We start from the raw sequence: 17,804 nt of genomic DNA, 5'->3' as shown, positions 1-17,804 counted from the left end.
CCTTTCAAGACACTGTTCATTCCATTCAACTGCTCTTCCAAGTCCCTTGCTGTCTCGGACAGAATCACAATGTCATCGGCGAACCTCAAAGTTTTTATTTCTTCTCCATGAATTTTAATACCTACTCCGAATTTTTCTTTTGTTTCCTTTACTGCTTGCTCAATATACAGATTGAACAACATCGGGGAGAGGCTACAACCCTGTCTTACTCCCTTCCCAACCACTGCTTCCCTTTCATGTCCCTCGACTCTTATAACTGCCATCTGGTTTCTGTACAAATTGTAAATAGCCTTTCGCTCCCTGTATTTTACCCCTGCCACCTTTAGAATTTGAAAGAGAGTATTCCAGTCAACATTGTCAAAAGCTTTCTCTAAGTCTACAAATGCTAGAAACGTAGGTTTGCCTTTCCTTAATCTTTCTTCTAAGATAAGTCGTAAGGTCAGTATTGCCTCACGTGTTCCAGTGTTTCTACGGAATCCAAACTGATCTTCCCCGAGGTTGGCTTCTACTAGTTTTTCCATTCGTCTGTAAAGAATTCGTGTTAGTATTTTGCAGCTGTCACATCTATTATCTAGGTTTAAATTAAGTTTCACAAGAGAGAAAACTATCAAAATGGTCTACAGTGACCCTCAATTATCTTTAATTACTTATCTAACTTGTTTTAATTTACAGTGGCTGATGTGGCTTCTCAATAACTAAATAACAGAAAAATCATTCCGTTTCAGATTTTTACTTCAAGTGGCAAATGTGAACACCATGAGCTTTAATTGACGATCGACACTGGTATTACGCCAATAGGGGGTGTAACAGATGAGACTTCTGCAGTTCTGAGTGAAGCTTTATGCGCTGTTATGCGGCATCTCGTGCGTTCATTACCTTGTCGGTGTACGTTTGGGGGCAGCGGACAGCACAGCTCCACTCACCTCACCGTCTCGGAAGCAACAACTCTCCTAACTTCTCCTTACTACAATTTACCGAAGTTGGTTCAAATGGCTCAGAGCACTATGGGTTTTAACATCTATGGTCATCAGTCCCCTAGAACTTAGAACTACTTAAACCGAACTAACCTAAGGACAGCACACAACACCCAGCCATCACGAGGCAGAGAAAATCCCTGACCCCGCCGGGAATCGAACCCGGGAACCCGGGCGTGGGAAGTTGGTTTAGAAAAACTATCTGGCTGTGTTCTCATCTGACCAATCAGGGTCTCAATGTTAACCTTAAGCTCTGCCTACAAAAATTCTGTCCATCCAATGAGAAATGTTATACTTTTCGTGGTGAGGCAATGTTGTTAAAGTTTGCGACGTAACAGAGACGCGAAAAAGTCTCACGCTAAAACTTGCGGCTGGGGTAGCCCTTTTTTTGTTTTCGTAAGATCTATACTGTTCTTCTGGAGGGCTCTAGCTTTTAACATGGGCTGGGGGCTGGTCCTAGCGGTTAGCTGGCGACGTGGGTGTCCGTCCCTTATCGTAGGGCCTTTCAGCTTAACACGGTTCTGCTCTCGGCTTCTGTTCTCGTTTCTCCACTCGGAACTGCGTCTGTCTCACGGTGGGAAGGTATGACATGCATTTAGGCATTCTTGTGTTAGTCTGTGGTATTCCATTTGCTCACTCGTTACTCGTATTGCTTTGGTTAATTTAATGTCACGATTTATTCGGAGCTATGTGACATACTACTGGATTTGCTTATCATGTCAGGGTTTTCATGGAAGGTGTTGGATTTGCCTGACACCTTGCAATGAGAGAAAGAAGAATAAGAAGTCGTTATGAGGTAACTATTAGGAAAGAGAATTGAAATATTGAAGATAAGCAAGAAGCTTGTTATTTCATGGCAGGAGGGTAGAACAGTAGGAGCTTAAGTTCACCCAGAAAAGATTTCTATATTGAAGAGTACAATGATGGAAGATAGGAATGTAAAAGTTTGCTATCGAAAAAATAGGAGGAAGGGACAAGTACGAAGTTAGAAACAATACAACAGATCAATAGAGACGGTTTTTGAAGGTCAATAACAAAAAAAAAAAGTAAAAACTGCGTTTTGATGTTCTGTTACAGCTAAGGACAAAAAGAAGAGATTACAGAGAAAAAGACGCTGGAGTCGGAGTCAAGGTGTGAAGTTTTCAAAATAACGTAATATTCCTGTAGTTAGAAAAAAAGAGTTACTAACATACTAACCGTCATCACCATCAATCTCACTCTCACTATCCGTCGTGATGAAGATGAGGAAACCATGACCTTTATCTTATAGTAGAAGTAAGTTAAATAAAAAAAAAGGGTAAGCTAATTTTTGATAGAGTTTATGATAATTTTTGTAAAGTCATATTGAACAGTCGTTTAATGTTTGTAAAGTTGATAGTGTAAAGTTGATGGCGTAATCTAAGGGTGTAAGGAAAGTAAGGTTGTCCAATGTTGCAGATGAAATCTGCAGCCAAGGTGCATCACCATTGCGGCCAGATCGACGACGAGACTGAGGAGTGCGGCTAGGCGTGAGAGGAAGGAACACCGAGTGGGAGTGCCCGGTACGTCAGCCTACGAGATAACGAAAGAACAGGCCCTGGTGGAAACGACGTTCCTAGAGGATAACTCCTCTGTGGAAAACTTTGGAGAGATACAACGCAGCCTGAATGCAAGCAACTTGTGCTCTGAAATGAGCTTTATTTCTGAGAAAGCCACACAAAAGCTTACCAACAATGGTTTTTGCGAAAGCGTTCGTCACTTGGCGCTTCTATCGCAAACTATTCAAAGCTGTATATGAAGGAATGAAGAATGTTCACCAAACCGGAACGGAGGTGGACATATTACGGCGAGGACGAGGGGAAGCTTAGATTCACCACAGGAAGAAGAAGAAACGCGTTTCTGTAATTGAATGTGCATAACAGCGGAAACTGTCATCAGACCATACGAAATTCAACATCTGCGTGACAATCCCTGACAACACATAGTACGGAGCAGGTAAACGATGGGAGGTTGTTCAACTTATCTAGATTAACAACCGAATACAATGAAGAATAGACAACAACTGTGAAGAAAACGCCATAAGATCAGAGAAAAGGTAACGATGTTAAATAGGTCTTTAATCCTAACTCCCGGTCCAGAGAAGAACGAAGACACAAGTAAGAAGACAGCAAGAAGCACCAAGAACAGAAGACACAACGCAGAAGATTTGGAAGAAAGAAGAGCCTGGACGAGAAGAGATCAAGAAACCTTTTCAAATACTTTTCTATAAATGACCATTATTACATTTAACTGCCAACGACAATCTAATTTTACTGTTCTAACAGTATAAATATTCGATGTTCTTTATGGCAGCTTGCAACGCTTTTAGATGGCATACCAGAAAGGTGGAAGAGAACAACTCCAACAGCAACAACAGCTTTCATATTATTGTGCTTAAGATTAATGTAAAGAAACTTCCAATTAAACTTCCATAATATTGTGCTTAGGATTAATGTTCTTTCAGAGAGTTAATATCTAACGTTGTTGTGTACAAAATTATTTCCCTTTCTGATGTTGGCAAGATGCGTTATCCATTGCGCTGTTTTTATGTGGACGAGTTGAAAACTATGTGAAAAGCTGTAATTTGGTGAGAAACAGTGCGACATTAAACTTGTCATTTCACTTTACACAGTTGTCCCCAATTCTAGAATAAGCAAAAACAACCCACAAAAATGTAGTGAATGCATGGGTTGACAAGACTGAAAATATTTTAGATGTATGAAGAGAAAATCCTATGTAATTTTTATCTGGGACTATATAAGTTTCAGGCATTTCCAGTTTAGTTTAGTACACAACAGTGTGACTACAAAATGTAAAGTCGTCTAGACGTCGAAGGCTATTTGTTCGAAAATTACGACAGACGGAGCATTCTCTCTCGGTGATAAAAGGTATTAAAGAGATCTCACACATGATGAATAGAGGCAGAAGAGGAGGAGATGAAGAAGATAAAGCAATAAATTCTTAAGAACTTCAAAACCTTCACAAGTATCTACCAAAAGACATTCAAATGTATGTTGAAATATTACGTATGATCAACACACATAGCCAGTACTACTCCCTAAATGGAACGATAAAAAAACTAATCGGTAGGAAGTAAGGGAATGTTATCAGATCTGCATCAGTTATGTTGCATAGCGCTGTTGAAGGTACCGACATTCTGATTAATTGACTGAACAACTGTCCTCTGCAGTGCATATATTATAATGACCCCAGTTATATAATACAAAGGGTATGGTTATTCGTAGCAACAAATGCTACATGCAGTACAGCTGACGTGAATGAAACTACTTCTGTACCAATAGTTTTGGAGATTTGAGAAATTCTTACTATTGAATAATAACGGAGAGGATAGTGCAAGAACTCCACAAAACACCACACAAAATTTCTTGCCTAGCTGTGTGATAATACGAGATTTGGATGATTTGTGGTTGGCAGATCTCTTCGTATATAACAAAATTCCTTACCAAATAAAGATTTGAGATATATTTTAATGGTTATTCATATGTATTCCAAATTTTCCTGGATCCTAACTGTGAAGGAAGAGGCTAGTTAGGAAGTTGCATAGGTGTTTAAATTATTGCTGGAGATTGGAATGAATTGTTCCTCAGATAGAGCATGTAAGCCAATTTTACAATAGGTATTTACAGACAGTGGTAGAGCCGTACTGAATACACTACCACTTAACATTTTCCCAGTGGGGTACTAGTACTTTGGAATTCTGATCACAATGTTTAAGTGTCACATGTGGATACACTTCAATATTCGAGGACCATGCTAATGGCTAGGAATTCTCCCATGAATAACTGAGCAGTGTAACAAAACTAAAGATCTTACAATAGAAATGAGTTAAATTAATGCACGTGATAAACAAAAATGTGGTATACAGTCGTACAAAGAAGGTCGATCCATTCAAGTACAAATTCATTGGTGGTGCCAAAATAAAAGACTGCATGTTAGAAACCTTATCCACTTAACTGGCCCATGTGCCAAAGCATAACAAAAAACCAAAGCATTTACATCTTGAACAGAAGCTTACAGAAAAGCTCAGAACCGGACATGTCTCTCATGGAGCATATCATAAGATGTCAAGAGAACAAGGATTTAGTTAAATGGCTTGACTTTCCTGTCACTGCACAACAGTTGGGTGAAAGTTTGTCATTTAGTACATAAGGTGATGCACAGACCACAAAGAATGCAGTAGCATAACATGAATACTACAAAGCACATCAGAGGTGTTGGTGGTATTCTCGGCAAGCTGACTGTAGAGTTTCACATCCCTAGATGCAATTACTGTGGACCCGCAACAAAGCTGAGAAAGTGTCTATCTCTTGGTGACAAGGAAAGTAGAACTCCAGGTGACACCTGCAAAGAACATGATTTAGCATACGCTACAAACAAAGGATTGGCAGAACATCATGTTGCATTTTGAATTTTACCTGTTGAAGCCAAGCAGTTATGTAAAGAAGAGATGTAGGTATAGGGCAACATGTTGAAGCAATCACAATTCATAATCCAATTCATGTCAAACGTAAATTGGATTGTGAGGTACATCATTGACAACACTAAAGAATCAGAAGAGAAAACTTGACAACTTTATCAAAAATTGTCTCCTATCAGGGTGTCAGCAGCTAAAAGTGCCTCAAAACAGAAAGAAGAAGCCAGTTTAAATGCCTAAGGTTCTGCAAATACCTAATATATCTAATAGTGTTACCCAATTTCTAATTTCTGTGCCAGCTGGACTATCAGCTATTGATTGTTTATCAGAAGGCCATAACCTGAAGCCATAACCTGAACAGGGAAGAATGCACATAGTACAATGGAACAACTGTAGGAGGTGGAAAGGCATATTAGGCTCATAGAAAATGTCACTACCAGGATACTATCATATTCAAAACCATTCAAGACTGGGATTGAGCTGTTAATAAAAAAACTTCCTAGCCATATTACCCACAGACCTCATACAAATACATATACACCTAAATCCATTAAAACATTCAACAGGCCAAGATTTTGTAGAGTTTGAATGTCAAACATGATGCCAAAGACCATTTGGAAATTCGAAGAATGTTGGACTGTGTGTTTAGATGTTGCAGGAGGAACTCTATCCCTCTGTATTCAACATTTTAAAAATTGAACAGAATAACATCTACTACTTTTTCTCATACAGCAGTTTACACACACCTGTAAGTTTAAGCCACCACTTCACCAAAAAACTTGTGTTCTATAGTGTTTGACGCTACTGGGACACAGATTCATATCCCTGTCGACATTTCTGCTTAATGTTCCTCATAACTACAGCATTAAAACTAGCAGCATGCACATTAGTTGTCACTTGATGTTTAGATGTGATGTTCCATATTTTATGCAAATTACTTTATGTCAACAGATCCCAGCAATATGGAACGAGATAAGGCACTGGTCGGTGGGTAAAACATCAACAGCATTCTTAATATGACTCAGACAAACAAAGAGCTACATCCAGGAAGTCCAAAAATTGGGGAAATACCCTCTAGCTCATACGCTACTGGCATTTTTAGCACAGCTAGAAAACAGACTGTAAATGGTTTAAGTTATTTGCAAATATTGAAATGTTTAAAATTGAGATAAGAATGATGAAACAGGGAGAGGCCTTAATGAAGGAGAGGGTTCGTCAGGTCTATTACTGTGTTTCTCAAAAAATCATGTTTTGTTGTAGGGTACTGATTAAATTTATGAGCCAAAATAACCAGTGGATCTACTACCAGTTTATATTATTCATATAGAGCGTGATTTCGCAACCAGTTCATATCTCATCGACAGCTTAATACAGTCTGCGGATTTTTCCCTACAGTGAGGGATGGAAACATTAATGATCCATATCTGTGTGTGAATATTTACGCATTATATTTTAATACACACCATATGTTGTGGTTTTATAGAATTATCATGGGTTAACCAGATCACTCGTGTAGATACCGTTGGCTCCCATCACTTCACTCACATTATAGACTTTTGAATGCGTATATAGTATTCGTAATTCACTTAAGAGTATTATGAGACTTAAGCAGGCATAAAATATTTATGAAATGTTATTGTTTGTAGGAGACTTGGATAATATTATAGAAATATGTTGTAGGGATGAAATGATCAACAACATTTCCCAACTGCAACCCATAGCAAAAAGCTATTGTATTGATACTAGGATTTGGATACGATACCTTTCCTTATCATTAGTTCACCTAGATGCAGGAAAGAGAGCCTGATGAGGCACTCAGCCATGTACTCTACCTCAACACATACTCCTCTGTCTCTGAACCATTAAAAGGAGTGGTTCAGCTTTATCTCTCTTTCAGATGAAATTGCTGCTGAACAAGCCTTTTTTAAGGTGGATAATGTAGATATGGATGGATTTTGCTTTGTGTTGTTGTTTTTGGCTTTCGAGAGAATTGTAGTATTCTTCTCGAGAAAATGACAATATGCTGAAAAATAATTACTCCTAAATTCAACGTTAATAGTCTTAAAGGTTTTTAAGTAAAAGATGCTTTATTAACATTCTGCATATTTATTCTTCATGTCCACATATTAATTTCGTGATATAATCACCCTAGTGATGAACACTGGCGATGAACGCATATCTTCCATTGAGAGAGTATTTTATTGATATCGTCATTGCAGACTTTCTAACTTTGTTAATGGAACCACAACCTGTTCTCTGCTTGCACCATTTCATCACTGTCAAAGCGAAGAGTTCGGAGGTGTACCTTAAGTACAGGAAACAGATGAAAACTATGTGGGACCAAGTCGTGAGTTATGGAAGATGATCGATGACAGTGAGCTGAAAGCATCATGTTTTCGCAAATGTGTGGTCTGGCACAGCCATACTGAAGGGAAGGGTGTTCCATGTGTGGACAAATCCTTCGTACTCGAAACACAATGACAGCAGTGGTGGAAGGCTGCAAATATCTAGACGTGAAGAATAAAGATGTGGAATGTAGATAGCTTTTGCTTTACTTAAAAAAACCTTAAGAATTTTTTCAAATTAAAAATTCATTGGCATTACTTTTTATCATGTCTTTGTATGACACTATACACCAAACATCTAATGCCTGTGACCATTATGACTTTAGTGGCGTCACATACCCCATCAAGCTCCAGGACATATCTAAACTTTAAACGAAGAGGAAGATGAAAGCTAGTGAGAAGAAGAAGAGGAGGGGGAGGAGGAGGAGGAGGAGGAGGGGGAGTACAATGTGCAGAATACGAACAACGTAAAGCTACAGTCATCTGACTCTTCTACTTTTCTGAACTAGTCAGTCAGCATCTCAGACACATAGATCCGTATTAATTCTCCGAGTTTCAGAATGTACATTACGTCTGGATCAGAAATATGCCAATTTCCCACCCCTCCCCCCCCCCAACCAGCTGAAAAAAATTACGTAAATGACATTTTTGTCACAGACGTCTCTACTCATTTACCGCAAGCTACTATATTTCTCCAACTAGAATCCTGTATGTGTGAAAATACCTAGACAAACAAGCTATTAAAATTTAACATTCGCCAACTGGTAGGTGTTCTGCACCTTCGTAGCTTTCACAAATTTCAAATGCCCCCTAGCTCATGTGACGGTCTGAGCAGGGGACACCACCGCCTCACACAGTATCTTCACAGAATGACATGTACCATACGTGGAAACTTACCAAGTTTTATGCTCATTTGACGATTTCAATTCATATGTGGATGATAATCCTACCAAATGTTTTCCCTCTGAGCTCCAACAACTTGCCAGGCATGTGTATGTTATTTATCAAACCAACACCTCCATGACCAAAATTCAAGAGAATGCACACTTGTATGAGAATACAGTTGATGGTCATATTTGTGGGCTGCCATTGGATAGAAAATCTGAAACTCCACATAGAGTCCAATGTCATCTAATGGGAAGTTTCACAGCACAGCATATGGTGGGTGCAATTTCGAGAACATACTGCCGTGACACATACACATTTTTTTCGACAATCTGAGCAGGAATGATACTCGCTTTATCATTGAACAGCAGAGTGATGAGGCTTGAGAAATTGTAAGGGCAGCATCGTGACTGTGATTATCGAAATATATATTTCTTTCTCAGAATGAATTTGATTGAGAAAAGGCTCTTCCTTCTGGACTCGCTTCGATTTATGCATGCATCGCTTCAGAAAATTGCTGAAACAATGTGTGAGGAGGACAAAGACATCCCAGAAATGCAAAGTTTCACTGTGTGACGAAGAATGGGGTATTCTCATATGAACACCTGGATTCGATGGAAAAAATCGACCAAACCATGTGGCCCAGTACAGCAGTTGCGAGTAATGCCATAACGGATGTGGAGTGTGGGCATGTGGTGAAAGTTGTGCAGGAATTCAAAATCCCCGACGTAGGGGGATACGCAAATGGACACAGACTTATGCATGGGTATTATTTTAGAAATTATGGAGTGTAAGTATGGATATACACATGCTCAATCCTGGCTTCTTAGAAGGCAAGAACTTTCGTAGAACGTGATGTTAAAAAGGATACATGTCAGCATCATTCTCGTCTCGAGCAAAAAGGGAAGATGAGTATTGGCAGATCAGGAGTTCAGGAAGGCTGTGAGGGACACACGTGTATTCAGGGGATTCTTTTATGACACTGATCATTATTTAATCTGCAGTGAAATTGGGATTGTGAGGCCGAAAGTGCAGAAGGTCATGTCCATATGTAGGAGGATAAGAGTGGAGAAACTTCAAGATAAGAAAAACAGGCACAAGTACATAACAGCGATCTCAGAAAGGTACCAGTTAGTTGAATGTAGTCAATTACAGTCATTGGAAGAGGAATGCACAAGGTACAGGGACACAGTACTAGAAGTGGCTAAAGAATGTCTTGGAACAGTGGTGTGTAAAAGTAGGATGAAGCAAACAGCTTGGTGGAATGATACAGTCAAGGCAGCCTGTAAAAGCAAAAAGAAGGCGTATCAAAAATGGCTACATACCAGAACCGAGGTAGACAGAGAAAGTTATGTTGAAGAAAGAAACAAAGCCAAACATATAATTGCAGCATCCAAGAAGAAATCGTGGGAAGACTTTGGAAACAGATTGGAGACTATGGGTCAAGCTGCTGGAAAACCATTCGCGAGTGTAATTAGCAGTCTTCGAAAGGGAGGTAAGAAGGAGATGACCAGTATTTTGGACAGGTCAGGAAAACTGCTGGTTAATCCTGTGGATGCCTTGGGCAGATGGAGGGAATATTTAGGAGAGTTGCTCAATGTAGGTGAAAATGCGATCAGTAATGTTTCAGATTTCGAGGTAGAATGGGATAGGAATGATGATGGAAATAGGATCACATTTGAGGAAGTGGAAAAAATGGTCACTAGATTGCAGTGCAATAAAGTGGCTGGGGTGGATGAAATTAAGTCGGAACTCATCAAATACAGGTCTTAAATGGCTACACAGGATAACTGAAATGGCCTGGGAGTCGGGACAGGTTCCATCAGACTGGACAAAAGCAGTAATCACACCAATCTTTAAACATGGAAACAGAAAAGATTGTAACAACTACAGAGGTATCTCTTTGATCAGCGTTGTGGGTAAAATCTTCTCAGGTATTGTTGAAAGGAAAGTGCGAGTATTAGTTGAGGACCAATTGGATGAAAATCAGTGTGGGTTTAGGCCTCTTAGAGGTTGTCAGGACCAGATCTTTAGCTTACGGCAAATAATGGAGAAGTGTTATGAGTGGAACAGGGAATTGTATCTATGCTTTATAGATCTAGAAAAGGCATATGACCGGGTTCCTAGGAGGAAGTTATTGTCTGTTCTACAAGATTATGGAATAGGAGGCAAACTTTTGCAAGCAATTAAAGGTCTTTACATGGATAGTCAGGCAGTAGTTAGAGTTGACGGTAAATTGAGTTCATGGTTCAGAGTAGTTTCAGGGGTAAGACAAGGCTGCAACCTGTCTCCACTGTTGTTCATATTATTTATGGATCATATGTTGAAAACAATAGACTGGCTGGGTGAGATTAAGATATGTGAATACAAAATAAGCAGTCTTCCATATGCAGATGACTTAGTTGTGATGGCAGATTCGATTGAAAGTTTGCAAAGTAATATTTCATAGCTAGATCAGAAATGTAAGGACTACGGTATGAAGATTAGCATCTCCAAAACGAATGTAATGTCAGTGGGAAAGAAATATAAACGGATTGAGTGCCAAATAGGAGGAACAAAGTTAGAACAGGTGGACGGTTTCAAGTACTTCGGATGCATATTCTCACAGGATGGCAACATAGTGATAGAACTGGAAGCGAGGTGTAGCAAAGCTAATGCAATGAGCGCTCAGCTACGATCTAGTCTCTTCTGCAAGAAGGAAGTCAGTACTAAGACTAAGTTATCTGTGCACCGTTCAATCTTTCGACCAACATTGTTGTATGGGAGCGAAAGCTGGGTGGATTCAGGTTACCTTATCAACAAGGTTGAGGTTACGGATATGAAAGTAGCTAGGATGATTGCAGGTACTAGTAGATGGGAACAATGGCAGGAGGGTGTCCACAATGAGGAAATCAAAGAAAAACTGGGAATGAACTCTATAGACGTAGCAGTCAGGGCGAACAGGCTTAGATGGTGGGGTCATGTTACACGCATGGGAGGAGCAAGGTTACCCAAGAGACTCATGGGTTCAGCAGTAGAGGATAGGAGGAGTCGGGGTAGACCAAGGAGAAGGTACCTGGATTCGGTTAAGAATGATTTTGAAGTAATGGGCTTAACATCAGAAGAGGCACCAATGTTAGCACTGAATAGGGGATCATGGAGGAATTGTATAAGGGGGGCTACGCTTCAGACTGAACGCTGAATGGCATAATCAGTCTTAAATGATGATGATGATGATGACGAGTATTGGCAACATATACAAAAAGCGGGACACCAAATCATTTATATTGACACAAATAGCTTCTGTGTTGAGCAGAAAATAGAAACTTGGCTTTTGAGCTTTTATGATGGAATACTTCCCTGACAGTTGTAAGAGTACATCTCTTCTAGCAAAATTGCGCCTATATGATCTGCATATCAGACAAGAAGACATAGTTACCAGTTTGTTGAGATTTCAGTGTAGCTTTCTGAAAGGATAAGTAAAGGAAAAATGAACTAGAGTCATTATTTGGATGTTTCAGTCTTAATTTCAGTATTCAATTTTCCAACTCATGAGGAGCAAGATATTGTGACACTGATTGATAACCTTTATAGACAGTGCTGAGGATGAAACAGTTAATGTGCACCCAGATGTTAATGCATTATCTGATCATGATGCTTGATGAAAACAGACAATATGACACCTCACGCAGTTAAGGAAAGTTCACTCAAATCAGTGAAACTTGTTGATGAGAACAGGATGGAACATTTAAGAGTAAGTTAAAAGAAGTGGAAATGGATATGGTATATACACAAAAGATGTTACTGTGAAATTCAGTTGATTTAATAGTAAATCTGAGCCAATATTTGAAAGTTGCATTCCTAAAATATTACTCATAAGAGGCAGTCGCAATTTAAAAAGAGAAACATTATTTTAGTTCTGTACAACATGTGGAATCACATCAACAACTGATGTAACACACCAGCAGGAATTAGCAAATGGGGTGAAATGCTTGAAACTGATGAACACTTCAAATGGAAGAAAGATTCCAAGAAATTATCAATCACTTAACTCCAGCTACTTTTGCTCTTCACATAGCTGCTAACCTTGGATACAAACGAATCATCCTCCTTAGATATTTTGGGTCTTCTCACACAATAATGCCATAGCAAAAGGTTTTCTGTGGTAACTCATCCCATAAAATAACCCAGATCACTCATTCATAGCGCTGTCAGTGGCACAGAATGGATATAATTGTGCAGCAAGAAAATGTGCCCAATAAAATCAGAAAAATCTTCCTTCTCCTGCACGACTCCTTCTATTTTATTAGTGAAATTCTATTTAAACACTGGCGGTCACAAAAAAAAAGATATCTAGTTGCATGAGTTGTACTAAACGACTCATTTTTTCGTACATATCAACATTAATGCCTTAAACGCACTCGTTGAGCATCATTTCTGTCGCTTTGAGAAATCAGCTTACATATGTTAAACAGGCACACCTTATGACAACCTCTGCGAACTGGAGGGAATTGTCAAATTGTACAGAACTGCGCGACTGCTACGGTCGCAGGTTCGAATCCTGCCACGGGCATGGATGTGGGTGATGTCCTTAGGTTAGTTAGGTTTAATTAGTTCTAAGTTCTAGGGGACTGATGACCACAGATGTTAAGTCCCATAGTGCTCAGAGCCATCAAATTGTATAACTTTCAAAATGTGACTAGGTTCTGATGTGGATTATTTCGTGAAGGCAGAACTGGCTTGTCCTACAGTTTGCATCACACACACACACACACACACACACACACACACACACACACACACACACACACACATAGGAACTTGTCCCCTTGCTGTTGCAAGTAGTTCCACGCAATCATTTCATCTCTAAGTTGATGCCTACGCTGGAGGTGAAACGAGATACGTAATGCAATACAGAAACATATGTCAGCGTCTCAGTTAGGATATGAAACTTAGTACAACCACCCACACTATCTCCTTCAATGAGTCATGCTGGCTGAATGAGTATGTAGATGTCAACACTGAAATGAAGGATCTCGCAATGTGCGATTTTCATAAAGATTTTTATTAAAGTAATGATCAATTCAGTATTTGGCAAAACAATGGAGAATTTGGGAAACGATTGCAAGATTTACTAATCGTACCTCTGAGATTTGAGTTTTGACGCAAAGGATTATATTGCCAGGACAAATTTCTAACAAGCCCCTGTCTTCAGTCAAGGATTAGTCTCTCTGGAGACGGCTAAATTTTAAGTAGAATTCACAAAAACTGTTTATGTTTCTGTATGTAAATTGTACCATACCCAAATATACTTGTACCAACATTACTTTGAGTTTGTGTGATCTTATTTCATGGATATAGACAATCTCATTTACTGGGTGAAAGGCTGTATGTGAATTAATAAGGTGCAACTCCAACAAATTAAATATGTACAGGTGTGTTGCCTATAACTCTTATGGTATAGCTTCTGAGAACAAATAGGTTATCAGCGTCACGAAAAACCAGGTGAATGGGTTGCAGATTGTTGAGTCTGTGGATCTCAGATCAAAAGTGTACACATACTCTACACACACATATGCCACTCAAATGTTAGCAGAGGATGCGTTTCGTGCAGTTTCAGCGGCTGCAGTGACAGATAATTAGAAGGATTGGCTGTTCGATACTTAGCGGTCATCCTTCTCAACCTTCACATACGTTGTGCGAAATAATCATTTGATCTTGAGACCACGTGGTACGTACTGTATCGGAACTGATAGGTGGTGTGTTGCATCAAGATGACAACCAGTTCCTCTATGAAGACAGAATCGAAGCCCTTCCATTACCACACTATTCACTTTTGTGTTGGTGAGTGGATTGGTACTGGTTTGTAAATAGCATGCTGGTGTTTGAGTGTATGTGGAATACTAGTGTGGACTGTATGTCGTGGTGTGAGTAAGTGTGTGTGCATATTCGTGACTAAGTTGACTGGCTGAACGCTATATATGTACTATGTAAATGTCCGAGTTTTTTTGTGTGTTTGTGTGGGGTGGGGGGTTTGGTTGTTTCCAACTGCTGCTACTGATAATCATAGAGTTCAGTATTATTATTGTCTCATTTCCCAATTAAATAACAAAAACTTCTATATATTGAGATTGTGGTATAATAATATCCCTGATACTGTATCAGAAAAAATGATTATGTAAAACATTAGCCTGAATAAAAAATATTCGTTATGTGAAACACCTATAAGAAAAAATGTTTAAAGTGTTGTAAGGACTTCTGTGGGATACATACTATATACAATTTTTCTTTAGTAGGAGTATCATAAAATGTAGTATCAATGTGTACATATGTACATATGACGTAAGTATAAGAACTATGTATGTACAAGGACTTTTAGTGTCAGAAATGTATTTCTGCATTTGTGTGTGTGTAAGTCTTCTTTTCATCATTAAAGAAAGAAAATGGTAACAATAGTATTATTTAATCAGGAAACGTTTGTTAGAAAAAATAAGTATTGTACGGAAAAACTAAACTATACAAAAATCCTCCCGAACAGGCCATGAAGGCCCAACGGTTCCGACCGGCCACCGTGTCATCCTCAGCCCATAGGCGTCACTATACGCAGATATGGAGGGGCATGTGATCAGCACACCACTCTCCCAGCCATATGTCAGTTTCCGAGACTGGAGCCGCTACTTCTCAATCAAGTAGGTCCTCAGTTTGCCTCATAATGGCTGAGTGCACCCTGCTTGCCAACAGTGCTCGGCAGACCGGATGGTCACCCATCCAATTGCTGCTAGCCCAGCCCGACAGCGCTTAACTTCGGTTATCTGACGGGAACCGGTGTTACCACTGTGGCAAGGCCGTTGGCATTGTATGTAAACTAGAAATGAATTTCTTATAATATTTATCCCTCTTACTAATTACAGGTAGACGTGCACCTTGACTGTCTCTAACTGAGTAGTCACCAGAGATGGTTACTACATGGAGGACCAGGGTTTGATTTCTGGTGCTGTCAAGGATTCCTCCTTAGCGGAAGGCCTGGAACGGCGTGCAATCAGCCCTGTGATGCTAACAGAAGAACTACTTGAATAAGAAGTAACAGCTGTGTGGTCTAGACATTCGGTAAAACAGCCGGGCAAGTGGTGCACTGACACTACATCGACATGATGCTGAATGATAAAGGATGACATGGCTGGCTGACGACATCCCGTGCCATTCAGAGCCTGGCAGAGGACCTTGTAAACCAACACCTTGATCCAAGCCTACCTTTGATGTTGACATTCTCACTACATTGAAGAGACCAAGCACCTCATTTTACTGAGAAAAGTGGATGGAGGAGGAGGGGGTTTGTTGCCATTTTAACTTCCTTCTGACCTAGTGAGAGAATGGGATAGGGCTTTGGTGTAAGGGTGACTTCAGTATAGATCATTATCTGTCATATAACCGACACAGTGGATGGGGAGCTTCATTTTAATGTCTCCTAGTTGCCCAAGAGATGTGGAAGGGCAAGTGAGAGATATACGGTTACAATCTAAACGGGTTTCTCGTCACCATTTCATTCACAACCTTTCGTTTATCGTCCGATACTTTTCTCGTTACTCTCCCCTTTTCTGGTCCTCATCTCCTTTCCCTGGAATGGCTTCCAGATTCCCTTGAAAAGGATTCAATCACGCTACATGCACAATTGTCGTTCGCACCGACAACTGAATCTTGACATTTACTGGCGATCTAGTGTCTACCACTTGATATAGAACCTAAACATTTGCAGAAACGTCTTTGTCTTTGCCTTTGATGTATACCAAGTTGACAGCGTCACCCAATGGCCGACCTTACACTCTGGCATTCTTGTGGTACAGGCCACTGTTTCTTTCTGATTCTCCAGTGCTCCTGTGTTTGTCCTTCGTACTCTATTTCTAATTTCCCTCATCACTCTCCAAATTCCTTGAAAGACTCTCCAGTCTTTCCTTGGCTCGTTTTCAATATGGCACATGGAGATTTCATTTTATGACCACATACTATATCATATGACAATAATTCAGTATTTGTTGTATGCTGTTAACATCCCAGTTGGTGTGATATGAGTCGACGTAGTACCCAAGCATCTTCCCAATCGTCCTGTGCACTATTTCAAGTCTTCCGTTGGCATGTGGATGGAGAGGACTCATTCTTAACTTAAACAGTTCCTTGAATAGATCTGTCATGACTTTCGTTCTTTGGTCTGTTAGTGTTGTTTCAGGAGCTCAAAACTTCAATATGCATTATTCACAAGTGCTTGTGCCACTGTATCTACCTACTGGTTTGACACCATGACGATTTCTACGTATCTCGAAAAAAGATCTATGATTGAGAGTGCATACTTAGTCACTGCAGGTGTATTACCGCATGGACCTAAAACATCAATCCCCAGAAATTCGAGCGGTGCCAATGCTTTAGGTAACCTTTACAATGGTAGTCTTGTTTGACACAATTCCGCACATACTGGTTTTCGCCTGTCCACCTATTCTTCCACCAGTACCTCTCTGCTCCTCATCTGTTGATAGATCTGCAACCCCACGACCCACTAATACATTACCTTGAGATTCTGGTAGCGTTCTGTTCCTTGGATTCCCTGCTGCCACTACCCGCGGTCACAACTTTGTTTCTCTGCATAGCACACCGTCACGCCTACAAACTACTCTGACTGCTTAAAATGCTGCTTACATTCGTCATTCGCGGTCTGTGCAATTTGGCATTTCTTTGCTGATTGGCCCCAGTACATGATACCGCTACTTTTTTCTTAATCCGTCTGCATTTCCATGCTTCTTCCCTGGATTCGCCGTGACTTCCAAATTAAATTCACTCAGTCTTAGAGCTCATCGTGTCAATGTACTAGAAGCATCCTTTCACCCCAACAACCATTTTAATGCTTCATGATCCGTTATGACTCTAAATTTTTTACTGTACAGATAACATTTGTAATAAGTGATTCCATAAATGAGGCTTAACATCTCTCTCTCTCTATCTCTCTCTCCGCAGCATTTAGTTACGTTGATGTAGAAGTTACTGGATGTTCGATACCTTCTACCTCTTGTGCCAACACACAACCAAATGATTGATTTGTACATCACATGAAAAAGAGATAACCTATTAAAATCCGGATATAGCAATACTGGACTATATGTGAAAGCTTCTGTTAGCTCCTCA

General features: G+C 39.8%; 1 pseudogene; it reads right to left on the bottom strand.

Moving 5' to 3' along the window:
* Positions 1 to 15,368: 15,368 nt before the first annotated feature.
* LOC124797025 lies at positions 15,369 to 15,489 on the bottom strand (annotated as a pseudogene).
* Positions 15,490 to 17,804: the final 2,315 nt, after the last annotated feature.

The sequence above is a fragment of the Schistocerca piceifrons genome, chromosome 4 (assembly GCF_021461385.2).
Source record: "Schistocerca piceifrons isolate TAMUIC-IGC-003096 chromosome 4, iqSchPice1.1, whole genome shotgun sequence".
Classification (NCBI taxonomy): Eukaryota; Metazoa; Arthropoda; class Insecta; order Orthoptera; family Acrididae; genus Schistocerca; species Schistocerca piceifrons.
Note: the sequence above shows the minus strand (reverse complement) of the source record. Positions and strands in the feature narration are given on the sequence as shown.